Source organism: Ictidomys tridecemlineatus, chromosome Y (assembly GCF_052094955.1).
Source record: "Ictidomys tridecemlineatus isolate mIctTri1 chromosome Y, mIctTri1.hap1, whole genome shotgun sequence".
NCBI classification, from domain to species: domain Eukaryota; kingdom Metazoa; phylum Chordata; class Mammalia; order Rodentia; family Sciuridae; genus Ictidomys; species Ictidomys tridecemlineatus.
Window position 1 is genome coordinate 23,287,855 of NC_135494.1, and position 14,503 is coordinate 23,302,357.

The 14,503-nt window shown below is 48.8% G+C and overlaps 2 long non-coding RNA genes and 1 pseudogene across 5 annotated transcripts in view; 1 reads left to right on the forward strand and 2 right to left on the reverse strand.

The window, feature by feature from the left end:
* The window catches only part of LOC144372113 (uncharacterized), a 71,539-nt gene that overhangs the window by 55,776 nt on the left and 1,260 nt on the right, over positions 1-14,503 (reverse strand). For 2 of the 4 annotated variants that reach the window (XR_013432164.1, XR_013432163.1), the window contains exons 2-3: positions 9,204-9,279; positions 5,341-5,405 (exon numbers count right to left, since the gene is read on the reverse strand). This is a non-coding gene — a long non-coding RNA (uncharacterized LOC144372113). Of the gene's footprint in view, positions 1-5,340; positions 5,546-9,203; positions 9,280-14,503 lie in introns of those variants that run through there. The other 2 variants (XR_013432165.1, XR_013432162.1) reach the window with 2 other exon arrangements.
* LOC144372114 (uncharacterized) lies at positions 4,115-5,627 on the forward strand. Its single transcript, XR_013432166.1, has 3 exons — positions 4,115-4,285; positions 4,776-4,919; positions 5,360-5,627. It is a non-coding gene; the product is annotated as an uncharacterized LOC144372114 (long non-coding RNA).
* Positions 13,815-14,448, reverse strand: LOC144372112 (isoamyl acetate-hydrolyzing esterase 1 homolog pseudogene; annotated as a pseudogene).

A 14,503-nucleotide genomic window follows, 5' to 3' on the forward strand; every position in this document is an offset into this window, starting at 1 on the left:
AAAAAATGTTCAACATCTCTAGCAATTAGAGAAATGCAAATCACAACTACTCTAAGAGTTCATCTCACTCCAGTCAGAATGGCAGCTATTATGAAGATATAACAATAAGTGTTGGTGAGGATGTGAGGAAAAAAGTACACTCATACATTGCTGGTGGGACTTGCAAATTGGTGCAGCCAAAATGGAAAGCAGCGTGGAGATTCTTTGGAAAACCTGGAATGGAACCACTATTTGACCCAGCTATCCCTCTCCTCGGTCCATACCCAAAGGACTTAAAAACAGCATACTACAGGGACGCAGCTATATCAACGTTTATAGCAGCACAATTTACAATAGCTAAACTGTAGGACCAACATAGATGTCCTTCAGTTGATGAACAGTTAAAGAAACTGTGATACATACATACACACACACACACACACACACACACACACACATACTATTCAGCATTAAAAGAGAATAAAATCATGGCATTTGCAGGTAAATGGATGGAGTTGAGAATATAATGGTAAGTGAAGTTAGCCAGTCCCCAAAAAACAAATGCTGAATGTTTTCTCTGACATAAGGATTTCTCTGATATAAGGATGCTGATTTATAATGGGGTTGGGTGAGTAGCTTGGGAGGATTAGACAAACTATAGGTAGGGAAAAGGGAAGGAGGGAGGGACAGGGAAATGAAATAGGAAAGATGGTGGAATGAGATGGACATCATTATCCTAACTACATGTATGAAGTCATGAATGGTGTGACTCTAATTTGTGTGCAACCAGAGGTATGAAAAATTGTGCTGTATATGTGTAATATGAATTGTAATGCATTCTGCTGTCATATATAACAAATTAGAATAAAATAATAATAATAATAATAATATTAAAAAGAACAGAAGATGCCAAGTTTCACCGGAAGGTGGCAGCATGTGCACAGTCAAAAGAGAGTTCCTCTGTCTGGGTCCCCACCAAAGAACAAGCAGAGGAACTGTCAGCCTGGAGGCATTTCCGGCTTCTCATCCTTCCATATCTACCTAAAGAATCTAAATGCAATGAAGTTCCCCTTCACACCACTGGAAAGGAGGGTAAGCTTTTAAATTGTCCCTACTGGGCCCAGGTGTTGCCTCTTTATAACAGACTCATCAGTAATCTCCTTAAATATTGGACATCATTTAAAAAACAGCTGCAAAATATTTTTTTTTAATTCCAAATGTTTGAAAAGTGAAGGGTATAGAAGACTTTTAAAGATGAGCTTAGATATTCTTGTTTTGAGAGGAAGTCAGCTAAGGCTGGGAGTCAAGACCTCATTTACAGATATTTTTTGATTAGCTACAATACTGTATGCCTAACCATGTTGCTAAGCCTAACGGGGTTTTTTAAAACAAATTTCACACAACTTGCCATAAATGGGTACTAATAGTAATAAATTGTAAGTGTAGAGTCCTTTCATAGATTTTTCCTGGGGGATGAGAAAAATGAATATTCATAACCTGCAGAAGTAACGTGCTGAAATTTGGTAGTCTGCATGTTAAAAAAAAATAAGGTGGCAGGGAGCTGGGACATATTTCAGTGGTAGAGTGTTTATCTAGCAGGCACGAGGCCCTGGTTCCATCCCCAGCAATAATAATAATAATAGTAATAATAATAATAATAATAATAATAATAATACAGTGCCTTGTGGATCGGGGAAAGGTACACAACTTGGGGAAGACCTGAGTTTGAGTGCAGCATAGAGACCTAGCCACTTAACCCCTGAGTCCCTTGTTTGGGTGCCCAACTGACCCCAAGCAGACCTTATTTTCACAGTATTTAATACTATCTGCTCCATGTAAGTTTGCAGAACAAGCTTGAATGATAACATTAATGCTATCAGTGTGGTGGGGAGGACTGAATGAGATAATGAACACAGACAGGCATTCTCTTCATAAAATGCTGCGAGATGGTGTATATTGTTATAGGCTAGTTGTGTAGTTAGCCAGAAGGGAGCCTGGAGCAGGAAGGGAGGGTCACTGTCCACTGAGACCCTGGCAAGGCTCCTTAGAGGTGAGAAGGGTTTGAAGCTCTGAAGCATCTTTCTCCATCACTACCAGCCAGGCTGAGTCCGGTGGATGTGTACCAGGCAGCAGGGGCCACTGTGCCCTCCATCATCTGAGGGGGACTTGTGCCCTAATCTGGGCCTGATTCTGTGCTCCAGAGCATGGAAACACATCCCTCTGGGCTAGGTCCTCTCTGCACGGTCAGGAGTGGTTTTCCAGCCAGTTGGGCCTCATCCTGCGTCTGCAGGACCCCTCCCATCCCCACCTCACACATATTAGCATCCTCAGAAAAAAGAGTCTCAATCCATTCAGAATCATGTTATTGCCACTATGATTATTATAGTTATGACTATGACAGTCATTGGGAGGAAGATCACCCAAATGCAGGAAGGCAGAGGAAGTGAGGCCTCTGTGTCTCTGGGCCAAGCTAGACAGCCAGCAAATAGAGGCGTCAGCGTGCCTTCTGCCAGGCTCCCCCAGGTGTGTGGGGAAGCAGCATGTGTCCAGGGCGTGGGGCAGCTGTGCTGCAGTGGGAGGAAGTCCTTTCTGTCTCCTCCACTGGAGACATGTGCAGTGACCTTCCTTATTGTCCCTGGTATGCCCCACATCCTCCTCACGCGCTCTGTGAGTGCCCCAGGCCAGCCCCTCATCACCTGTTGCCTGTATCTTTACCCCCTCATGCCCTCTTCTGGGTTCCCCCAGCCCCTCTGGTCCAGCCCTGTGAGGACCCTGTCTAGCACCAGGTGTCCAGTCATTTCCCTGTTCAAAATCAGCAGGAGCTTCTCCTTGCTCAGAGAAGATATGACGAAGTCTTCCCCGTGGCTTGAAAAACCTTCAAAGACAGGTGCCATCATCTGAATGTGCACCCCAAAATTTACATGTTGACATTCTAACCCCCAAGGCCTTGAAAGATGGTGCCTTTGGGGAGGTGATTAGGTCCAGAGGGTAGAGGCACTGTGATTGGCATGAATGCCCCGTAAAGAGACCCCACAGGACCCTCACCCTTCCATCACTCGAGGACACAGCAAAAAGGTGTTATCCAGAAAGTAGGTCCTCCCAAAGCCTCTAGAACAGTGAGAAATAAACATGTTGTTTATAAGCTGCCCTGTACATTTGGTTAAAGTGTCCCAAGCAGACTAAGACACTGGCCACCCCTCCTCAAATGCAACCCCAGAAAGACAGATGCCCCACCTGAACAGGCCCAACCCCTTCACTTCCCCACTCCTGCTCTGGAACCAGGTTATTCCCACAGTGCAATCTTCTAGAAGTACCTCATCACCCTGCCAATGGCCTCTCAAGGTCTTTCAAAGCCCATCTTCTCCAAATATTTGCCAGTGTTGGATTATTTCCTCCTTGACCTCTCCTGCCTGTCTGTATTCAAGATGCTGCCCTCAGCTCTGGGCCACTAAGCTCACACTTCTGGTTCCCTGAGCCTGCAGTCCCTGGAGTTCTGGGTCTGAGTTGTGATCCCCTTCAGTACTAAGCACCAGCAATGGTTGGAGCTGTACACATTTCTGGTGAGTTGAAAGTGGATTTCTCCACTTGCTTTGATTTGTTCTCACAGTGGCCCTGGCTGGAATGAGCACGGTGCTGTAAGGGGACATAAGAGGCCTAGCGACTTGGCCTGAGTCATGCACCAAGGTGACAGAAGCATGCACAGAGCCTTGTGCAGTCCAGAAGAAGCAAGGTGGGCCCACCAAGATGGCACTCTCTGTGAGCACGGTCCTGTAACATGGTAAGAATCCAGATCTTGAACCTGGATCCCGGTTTCATGATTTCCCTTCCACCTGTACAGTCCTGGGGACATTTCTTCACCTCTCTGAATGTCAGTCCCCTTATTTATAAAATAAATGTCATCATAGCTCCCTCATAAGAGTGCTGGGGCCTATTGTCGTGTGGAACAGCAGCATTGAATCAGGCACACACCGCCACAGAGGTAAAGCTTTGTGAGATGAGATCAGCACCAAAACCACTCAAAAACAACAGGTTCAGGCTTCTCTTTGTGCCTGGGAATAGTGGTGGGGTCCAAAGTACCATCCCAGGAATGGGGAGGAGGAGGAGAGGCTAGAAAAACATCCCCTGGTCGTCTGAGTACATTCCCAAGATACCAGGCCACCATCAGCAATTCCCAGGCCACAGTTGCTGTCCTTGCCTCCCCCAGGCCCTGGGAAAGTGCACAAATTGAGCTCATTCCACAAGCTGCTGTCTCCTGTTCTCAGGCCCAGTCATGACCCTCCGTGCTACTTGATACGCAGAGAGCCAGGTATGGGCCTAAGTTGGACGCGATCCTGTGGCCATTCCCGGGCTTGCCTGGAAAGAGTTGGAGTTGGCAACTGGAAGAGATGTCTCTGTGCTTCTCCAGATACGTTAACTGAAAGGGAATCCAGTTTCCCAGGTAGCAGCAAGGAGGCTGAGGAAGAGTTTCAACCTGGAGTCAGCCTGCAGGGTCCAAATTTCTGCCCATCCCCACCGAATTTCATGGCTCAATGAAGAGTACCGCTCACATGGGCACCATAGAATTCGAGGAGGATTAATAGCTACTTCCAGAAGAGCTTGCCCAGCACCACACACGGCAGATTCCCACTTGGCTGAGGGGGTTGTTGGTGGTGATGGCAGTGTGGACGGTAGTTGATGCTGACACAGGCCCAATGGATATTTCTACCCCCACTTCACAGTTCAAGATGCGAAGTGCCTTGCTCAAGGTCACGGCATGGGTCCATGGCAGACCTAACTCCGGTTACACTCTGTTTCAGGTGCCCTAAGAAGGAGGAGCTGGGCCCAGAATGGCAGTCTTCCCAGAGAATCAGTGACCTAGGAAGATCCAAACCCAAACCAAGCTGAGCTGAACAGCCAGGTGAAACACCCAGGGACTCCAGACCCTTTCTCGGAACCAGGAGGTAATGGCATCAACTGTTAGGAAGGTTGCTCTGCTGCCCAGACACGCCAGCCCAGCAGAGCTCACCACCAGCCCCGCCCCGTGCCTGACATTTAACTGGCTGCAAGCGGCGGGCGGGAGGGGTCTCCTAGAGGAGCCCCACCCACACCAGTGACTCTCAGCAGCAAAGGCAGGAGGCCCAGCCTTGCCTGGGCCACAGAACATGCCACCTGTCTAGGCCCCGTGGGCCATTGTTCTACTCCGGGGGGAGCCCACTCAAAAGCAGCATTTACCACCCACCAACTCAGGCCAGAGGTCAGGAACTGGGTCAGTGTTAGGACTAAAAGGAGGAGTGACCCCAAGAGTAACAAATGGCCTGGGGATTTACAGGCTAGGGCACCAACTGCGCTGTGGTTATTGTCCTCTGGTTGCTGGGAGCTCACCTTTGACTTGTCTTTGCAGAGGTCCAGGCACCTATACCATGGCATGGCAGGTGCTCCATAGACACCTGTTGGAAGAACAAACAGGAGTCATTATCATTGAAGGGAGCTTGTGGTGCCCTCTGGCAGCACTCTGTCTGGTCCTCCCAGCAGCTCTGAGGGTTGACCTCTGCGGGCCTTCCTGTCCACCCATCCACATGAGGCTCCTCCAGACCTCTCCACCGTAAGCATCAGCACTGAGGTTTCTGAGCACAGACCCCACAAAAGACCCCTGATGCTGCCCTGGAAGGTGGGCAGCTGCCTGCATGCTCTGAGATAGGGGCCAACTCCCTGCTTCTTTCTCCCCGTTCTCCTGCACTGGCTTTGGGGAGCCAGCCATTTGGGCTCCTCCTGGGCTGCCCCCCCGGCTGTGACTCTCTGGCTTCTCCGAACACCAAGAACCCGCTGAGGCATTTTCAAGAGTGATGGCTTTTGAACAGGATATCTGGGCTCCCTGCTGGCAATGGGTCCCTGGCAAGTCACAAAACACTTCTGTTCCTCGTTCCCCACACCTGTTCTCCAGGCTGTGGAGACGTAGATTAAATGAAATGGAAATGGGAAAGGTCCTCGGTTATCTGGTGCTAGAAAAATTATGAGAGATAAAGAGAAAATGCATTCCCCGCAGTTATGGTTAGGCCAGACCCACAGATACTGCAGCTGCAGTAACTGGCTCTGGCCAGGGCTAATCCCTGGGGCAGTATCTGTCTGCACCCTCACACCAGAGGCTCTCCCCCTGGCCACTCCTCCCTGGCTACCCCATGACCACCCACTGCCCTTTTACCCTCACCAGGCTCCCTCACCTCCAGGGCCTCCCAGTGCCCAGGGAACTGGACGTGATTCTCATCCAGACTAGATCCTGGCATCTGGCCCCCTCTACCATCCTCCCTGACCTGCTGACCCTTCTGGCCTGAGAAAAGCCCAAATGCCTGATGAGCACTGATACTGAGAGGAAAGAGCACAAGGCACATGTTAGGAAACCGGGACAGGTGGTGAGACTGGCAGGGCCGGCCTCCTAAGCAACAGGAAGCCTCAGTAGAGGCTGGGAGTGTTCTGGCTCATCACTTGCCCCAAGAGAGTGCAGCTGACAGCTTAAATTTCAAACAACAGAAATCCAAGGGAGGAGACTCAGTGCCCCACTCCCTCCCCTGGGCTCTCTCTTTCTCTATGGGTTCTTCTCCTGGCTGCACTAGGCTTTTGCTCTAATGGCCTCCTGTGCTCCACCTCCAGACTTGACCCCCTATAAACAGAGATCAGTTTTTAGAGTCCTAGACAGGAGTGGACACTGGAAGAGAGTCTTAGTCACTTCTCAGAGCTCAATCCAGACCACAGAGTTCTTCTCAGCCCAGAACTCTTTGTGTTCCCAGCTCTCCCCATCCCCCACCCTCTGCTGCTCCCATGCACAGCTGACTCTCCACCCACTGGTGAACCCTTAGTTATGTTGCTATGTTGCCTTCTCCAGAACATGGAGCATAAAATGATTCAGTCAAAAGCTCCTGCATCCCCCCCACACACACACCCACAAATCCCCTTCCTAGCCCTCTGCTGTTGGCAGCATAGTAAATGGTATCATGCAGACTGTGCCAGGGTGCCCATGTTTTGCTCTGGACCCAAATGACAATTCTTCTTCTCAACATAAGTTTAAAGACCTCTTCACTGTTGATTGTAGCAGCAAATAACACTAAGAAATCAGGACAAGGAACCCAACAAAAAGGCCCCCCAAACAGACTGAATGCTCCGGTTTAGAGAGGGCAAAGGATGAGAGGGAGAGATGGTGGGAGAAGGTGAAAGGGATGAACAAGAGCACCATCATCCGCCCACCTAGCCTGTCAAGCTGCCAGCCAGTTCTTCTACAGAGCACAGACAAAACACCCTGCATTTGTGAATTTAAAAACCGACATCAATTGCCTCCTATGTGCCTTTCCATAAAAATCAACAGATAAAGAACCAATGTTTAGAGATTTTTCTTTGAGCGTCTGCAAACACAAAGATAAACAGTTTACTGTAAGTAGGTCCAAAAGTGAGTCCAATAGCTAGTAAATTATATTGGCTGACTCTGTCAATGTGGTAAGGACAGCATGTCATCTTGGGACCCTTGGAGATCCTTATTAGTTATGCCAGTTAAGGCTACACATTTTATGTAAATATGTATATTTATATATTTCAGTAGATGATGCAGAGGCCCTCGGGGACATAGGTGAACAATCCCTTATCATTGATGCCCTGGAGGACTGTCACATGATTTTGTTGTGCTGTGAAGACATGTTCCTGCCCCGAGACTCCTAGAACTGCTGAGCTCAGAAAAGAGGTAGACAGTTTGCAGGGGCAGCTCAAGCCTTGCAGGAGTAACAAGTTTATTAAGATCCAGACTTGAGGATAGGAAAGCTGTCAGGATAGACAGGCCTGGAGGCAGGGAAGCCTAAGGTGGGGTGGGGACTCAGGCTGCAACAGAGTATCTGGGGTCTGAGGATTTGGGAGAATTAAATCTAACAGGGTGCTTGGCTGGGGCTTGTGCTGGGCTCTGAGAGTAATAGCTGCTTACATAACATCGATACTAGCTGACAATTCACTCTGCAGAGTACAAATATTTACCCATCCAAGACCAGACTTTGGCAGGGATCAGGATCAGCCCTTGTGGCAGTGACCACACTGGTGCCCAGGAGAGACCATCTGTGGTTTAGGAAGAGCACGGACAGGGTATGGAGGCCTTAAGAGGTGATTCTCCTGACCCAGTATTAAAAGCCCGTGGGTACTTGCACAGGTAAGGTAAACATCAAAGCAAAAGTTTGGAATTTTTATTCCAAACTTGCGATGTGATTCAAACGTTAGAATGCTGATTCTGAAAAATAAACCAAAAAAGGGGAGGGGGGGTTGTTTGTTTTTGTTTTTCCAGTCTAAATAGAGTGGACAGTTGGAGGACGTTTGGCAAAACTTGGGCGTGGGGGCGTGGGGGGGGGTGGAATGGCTCCTTAGGAGCCTCCTTCCAGCCTGCGGTCCTGGTCCCTGGAGGTCCCCACCTCACTCCTCTCTCCAACCTCGCATCCGCGCCGCCGTGCAGCGACATCTCTGTTGTGCCAGGTGTCGCAACCCACACAGGACTCCATACCCTCAGCAGCATGCCCAGCGAGAGTCACCTGGCCTGCATTGCCTCGCCATAATAATCTCATATATCAAAGCTGGGAGAGACCCGGATCTGCTCCACGCTGAATATCAGAAGTCTCTCGCTCCCTTGGCTTCATATGCAAACTCCTGAGCTCCCTGGAGAACTTCCAGAAGAAAGTGCCCTGCGCCACGGACATTTGTTATTTTGCGCAAGAGGACACCGAGGCTCCACGGGGACGAGCCAAGTCAACAATAGCCCGGAGCCGGCACCAACCCAGATTTCCACTGACACCTAGTGGACGCTCCGAGAACGACAGCTGATTCTGCGCTGGGAATAGTCAAACTCCCACTGGTCCAGAGGTTGCAAATATTCCAAAAGAGGAGAGAAGGGAGATAAATGTTGGGATTCACCAGCTCTTTAGGGCTAGACGAACCAATACTTTATGTTTAAGTATATGAACTTGGCAAGGGGAGAGAGAAATGAAGTCAAAACTCTTCAATTCGTCTCAGGATAAAGCCAGGGCATGAAGAAGAGGTAAGGAAGGAATAGAATCAAAAGCATAAGCTGGATTCAGCTTCCCAGCGCGCATGCCCCTGACCCAGGATTGAGTCCTACACATACTCACAAAGCTCTGAGACAGTCACTGCCGCAGTATTTGAAATAGCAAGAAAGAAAAAGCACTATATATTAATCTAGATAAAACATTGCCAGGTGTGGTGGTGCTCACCTGTAATCCCAAGGACTCTGAAGGCTGAGGCAGAAGATCACAAGTTCAAGGCCAGCCTGGACACCTTAGGGAAACCCTGTCTCAACATAAAAATAAAAAGAGCTGGCGTATAGCTCAGTGGTAGCCGTGCCCCTGGATTCAATCCCTAGTACTGACCCCCCAAAAAAAAGAAACCCACACTTTTCAAGCAATGTAACTCAGTTGTACATAATATAACTTTTTAAAAAATATTATTTAGTTGTAGTTGGACACAATAGCTTTATTTTGTTTATTTATATGTGGTGCTGAGGACTGAACCCAGGGACTCCCACATGCTAGGTGAGTGCTCTACTGCTGAGCCACAACCCCAGCCCCCATAATAAAAATTTTATTGTTCCGTAATTCAATTCTTCATCAGCTTATCCCCTAGGTCCATTTTTAAGTCTTAATACAAAGAGTATGGGGTGGGGGGGAGATCTGTCATTTCTCAGGGTTTGGAGGATATTACAGAGAGGGTTGGGGTGCATGCCCACTCCCCAGTCCTGGTCAGATGTCTTCCATTCATGTCTGAGACACTGCTGCGCTAGACAAGCAAGATGTGTGGCCTGGGCCCAGGTCTTCACAGTCTTCCCACAGAGTGGACAAGCCCATTTCTAAAGCACCAGCATTTCCCCTCCATCAATGGCTCTGGGAGGAATTTGTCAAGAGTGGTTTGGGCAGAAAGGCTCCCTCCCTGGCCTGACCTCCCTCCCCAGGAAAGCTGATACAGGACAAATTGGCTCAGTATCCTGAAAAGCCACAGTGCCAGGGCCCTCTTCAGACCCTCGCTCTCACAGCAAGAAACCTGAGCCAGGACTTTCAGATAAAAACATCAGGTGCAAACGCTGATGTCCCCCAGGCCAAACCCTCCTCCTACAGGCTCAGAAGGCCCTGGGCCTCAAACGTGCTGCTCACCAGCTCTTGTTCCCTCCTTTGGTTGCACCATCAGCCCAGACCCTGAAGCCCCAACAACCAATCAGGGGAGCAGGGGGCAGGAAGAGGAAAAATGGGGCGCCTAGACCCAGAGAGGCAACATGAATGCCTCGGGAAGTGTACTGCTTGACACAGGAGCAGCCCATGTAGCCACACCTCACAGGTCACCCCATGTGAAAGCAGAGCAGCTGGCCAATCAGCAGAAAGTTCCACCCATTGGAATCATCAAGTACAGACCATACACCAGCCACTGCACTAATCACTTTACATATATTATCTCATTTAACCTCTAGCCATTCTGATGTAGGAGGTATTATTATTAGTCCCATCTTCCAGATGAGGAATTAAAGCTCAGAGAGAGGTTAAATAACTTGCCCAAGATCACATAGCTTTTAATGGTAGAGTCAGAACTCAAAACACAGGAGTCTGAGCCCATAAGCAGAACTCTTAGTCCCTCTGCTCTGCTGCCTGTGGCTCTGTGACTCTCCAGGATCTTGAGCTGGTCCACCCTGTATTGGCTCCCATGAGAGGTGTCTGCTGTTCTGGGTGGGAAAGAGCCTGAGCATCTCTGGGCCACACCTCCCAGGCAGTGGGAGGAGTGGAGGAAGACCTGCAGCCCAGGAGAAAGAGACCCCCAACCCCAGAGTCCAAGCAGGAGGACCCTTCCATACACCTGGCCCAAGCTCCTCTGTTCCATGGGGCAAGAACCCGGTGTAAGACAAGGGACATTGAGGTGCCCACGTTCACACTGCAAAAATCCAGCTGCACCAGATGCATCTCTACACAGGAGCAGCCCTTTAGTGTTTTCATGCCCAGACAACACCTACTGTGAAGCTCAGAGCTGCTTCTTATTCCCTTTTTTCTAATGTCAGACTACCACACCTTCTAGCAGAGCCTTCCCCAAGCACTCGAAGTGTTTTTGGAGTGAAGTGTGGGCACCTGTCCTTCTTAACATTCCGAGGTGACTCTGCCATGCCATCTCATCTGCCCTTGACTTTCTCTTTGGTTCTTTCCTCCTGTACCTGTTTTGGAAGGAGTTATCTGTCACCCCCCACACACACACACCCCACTCCTCACTACCCCAGCCCTTCAGAGCTTCCTGCAGTGGACACTCAGCTGCCCTCCATTGGTTGGTACCACTCTCCTGGCAAACCCAGCACCCTGACAACCCCCAGTGTCCTCACACCCCTACTGCTGTCGCCTCTGGACACCCAGTACTGCAAAACCAAAACGCATCCCCAATCACATCCCAAAATGAACTCATCATCTTTGTCCCCACGACCCTGGGCTGCTCCAGCTCCTTCCCTGACATGTCAACCAAAAGCAGGACCAACTAGATAATTTGTGAGCCCCTCCATGCATGAGGTGGAAAAAGTGTCACCACAGGTCTGGAGAATGGTTTTCCCTTCCTTTTGTGGTCTTTTTCTAAGCTAGTCACCATGATTTTTATTTAATATTTTATAGTGTTCTAAGTGAAAAAGAGGAATTTTTTAGTTACTGGTAATAATTTTACTGCTCATCTTTACACTGTGCAGTTTCAATTTTGAAATCAAACATCAGAGCATTTAGCAGGTGTGCAGAACCATGGGAATCACACAATTCTTATTTCATGGCTTGTCCCTGTGGGGTGCTAGGAGCTGGCCAGAGGCAAAAAAAAAGGCAGAATCAGGAAGTATGGAAGGAGGAAGGGAGGATTCCCCCAAGCATGACTAGCAAGGGAGAATTCCCAGCCACAGGTACCTAAGGGCTCTGTCCTAATGCAGTCCAACCTGCCAGCCTGCTAGCCCACTCAACTCACCTGGGTGTGGGGTTAAGGAAAGTCAAACTAGGCATTTCCCCTTCTGGTGGACTAGGCCCCAACCCACAGCAGATGAATGATCTGACCTCTAAACCTCCATGTGGGAGGTCCTTGGTACCTGGATCATGGGTGGTAAGAGGTTCAGACACTTTATGGTAATGCCATTGTCATGCCCCAAGACACAAATGTGTGACCAGCAAACCCTTGCTAGGCCCATACCCAGAGGTCCCTGTGGAGATAACCATGGTGGTTCTGGGGTGAAGGAGGGAAAGGGAGGCCAGTTGGAAGAGGACAAGAGACAGGTTCGGGTGGAGCTGAGAACCTGTGCCAGGGAGGCAGCGCAGGGGGGACCCCACATGAGCTGAGGCTGCAGGCCCAGGCATGAGCATGAGGGACTTCTCTTAGAAAACACAATAAAAAGATAAAAGTGTTAAGAATATCAAAACAGCCACCAAAGAGCATTGAACTGCAGAGGGAAAGAAACCTCCTGACTCAGGTCCACACTGGCACATATCTGTGAAGGTGCCCCTGACCACACTCCTCCGGGACACCTTGCCTGGATGGTGGCAGCCACCGGACACTCTCCCTTCCTCGGGTCACCCCTCCAGTCCATGGCTCTGCTGCCAGCTGCATCTAGGGTAATCCTTGTCCTGGAATCTAAGGCCCTGCCTGATTGGGGCCACCCTGCCCATCCACCATGGGCTGCTGCTCAGCCTCCTGTCTGCTCCAGAGGACCAAGAGAGCACCGACACAGCTGAGAAGGGTCAGGACAAGTGGCTGCATCCTGCCCACTTTGTACTGCCTCCACTGGACCGTGGGGCTTGGGGCTCCCTGGGAGAGATACTTCCAGATTCCTCACCCCCTCTCATGGTGGAGCTGACCCTCATGCCTTGGTTACCCCACATGGTCCTACCTAAGCCAAATCCCCTTGACCCAGGATGGACACCCAACCCATGCACTGGCTCAGGCAGATTCTCTTTCAAAAGAATTTGAACCAAAGGACCCAGATCTGGAATTTGGTCATGGATGGTCCCTGGAACTGAGAAAGTCAGGAGCTAGGCTGGGAGGGGTCCGTGAAGGCCTTGGGAGGTGCTGAGAAAGAACAAAGAATCAGTCCTAGAGAGGGAAGAAGCAACAGAGAGGACAGGCCACAAGGACACAGAGAGAGGTCACAGCTGCTCTGGCTACCCAAGGCAGCAGGCAGGGCTGTCCCATGTCCTGTGAGAAGGGAAGTTGAAAAAGAATGCAGCAGGGTGTGGTGGCACATGTCTATAATCCCAGGGACTTGGGAGGCCAAGGTAGGAGGATAGAAAGTTCAAGGCCAGCCTCAGCAATTTAGCAAGACCTGTCTCAAAATAAAAAACAAAAAAGGCTGGGGATGTAGCTCAGTGGTAAGGCACCCCTGCAGCGGGGAGCGGGATCCAAATTTAGTTTCAAAAGTGAATATTTAGTTAGAAATACAAAAGTAAATCATAATGGTACAGATGCACTATTTGACACACCTCTGTAGTATCAGTTTTCTGATACCAGACAGCACTTTCTGATCTCTTCATATATGGACTCTGTAGTCACTGTTTTTAGATGAAAAGGTAATTTAATCTTCCCTCTAAACCTAGTTGATGAAAATTTGCCATTTGATACTGATAGCTTAGACAAGTTCCTCTTATTTCCACAGTAGACATTGGTTATATCATGTACACTTTTAGAATTGTTATCAAATTTGGAGGAAAAAAAAAACCTTTTTTTTTTCCCCTGAAGAATCTCAAAACTTTTATTATAAACATTAGTGGCAAAAATTGGTGTTTTGGTCCAGCATAGTGAGGAGGAATTTTAAGCTTGAGAAAAAAATATTCTGCACTCAATTGCCTTGGAATCTATGTGTTATAATCACCAACTTCAATCTATAAATTAACAACCAGACTTGCATTTCCTAGAATTGACTAATGGTCTCCATCTCCCAGTAGACTTAGTTCAGGTTGTGCTTCTGCTACATCCTTCCAGTAAGGAAGCAGCAAAGGCAGAGAAGAGACCTTCTTCTCTATCAGAGGCCAGAGGTGTAAAAACAAAAATTCATTTCCCTTTGGTGATAGATGTAGTCCATCAGAGGATAAGTAGGATGAGAAGTCCTCATTGTCTTTCTGCATCATGGTCCATAGGTCAAGAACATCAGTCCCACAGTCTTGGGCCACTTGTAAACACACACTGGCATATTCACCAACAACAGAGTTCAAGCGATTTATTTTCCATCCTTGCATGATGCACTCCTTTTCCCAGGCTGTTTCACAAAGCGGAGGTGGCGTGATGAGTATGACTCGATGCTCAGGGACATCCACTGATTTCAGGTACTGCACCATGCTTTTTAAGTTTGCAACATACTCTTCCAGGGGAATGTGCTGCTTGGGATTCTCATCTTTTAGTGCACTGTCATTGGCGCCAAAGAAAATTGTAACTACTACTGGGTTGTCCAAATTGTTCCCTTTCCTGATTAGTCTTGGAAGAATAATTTTGGCCCATCTGGTGTTGTAACCTGAAAATCCACGATTCAGAACAT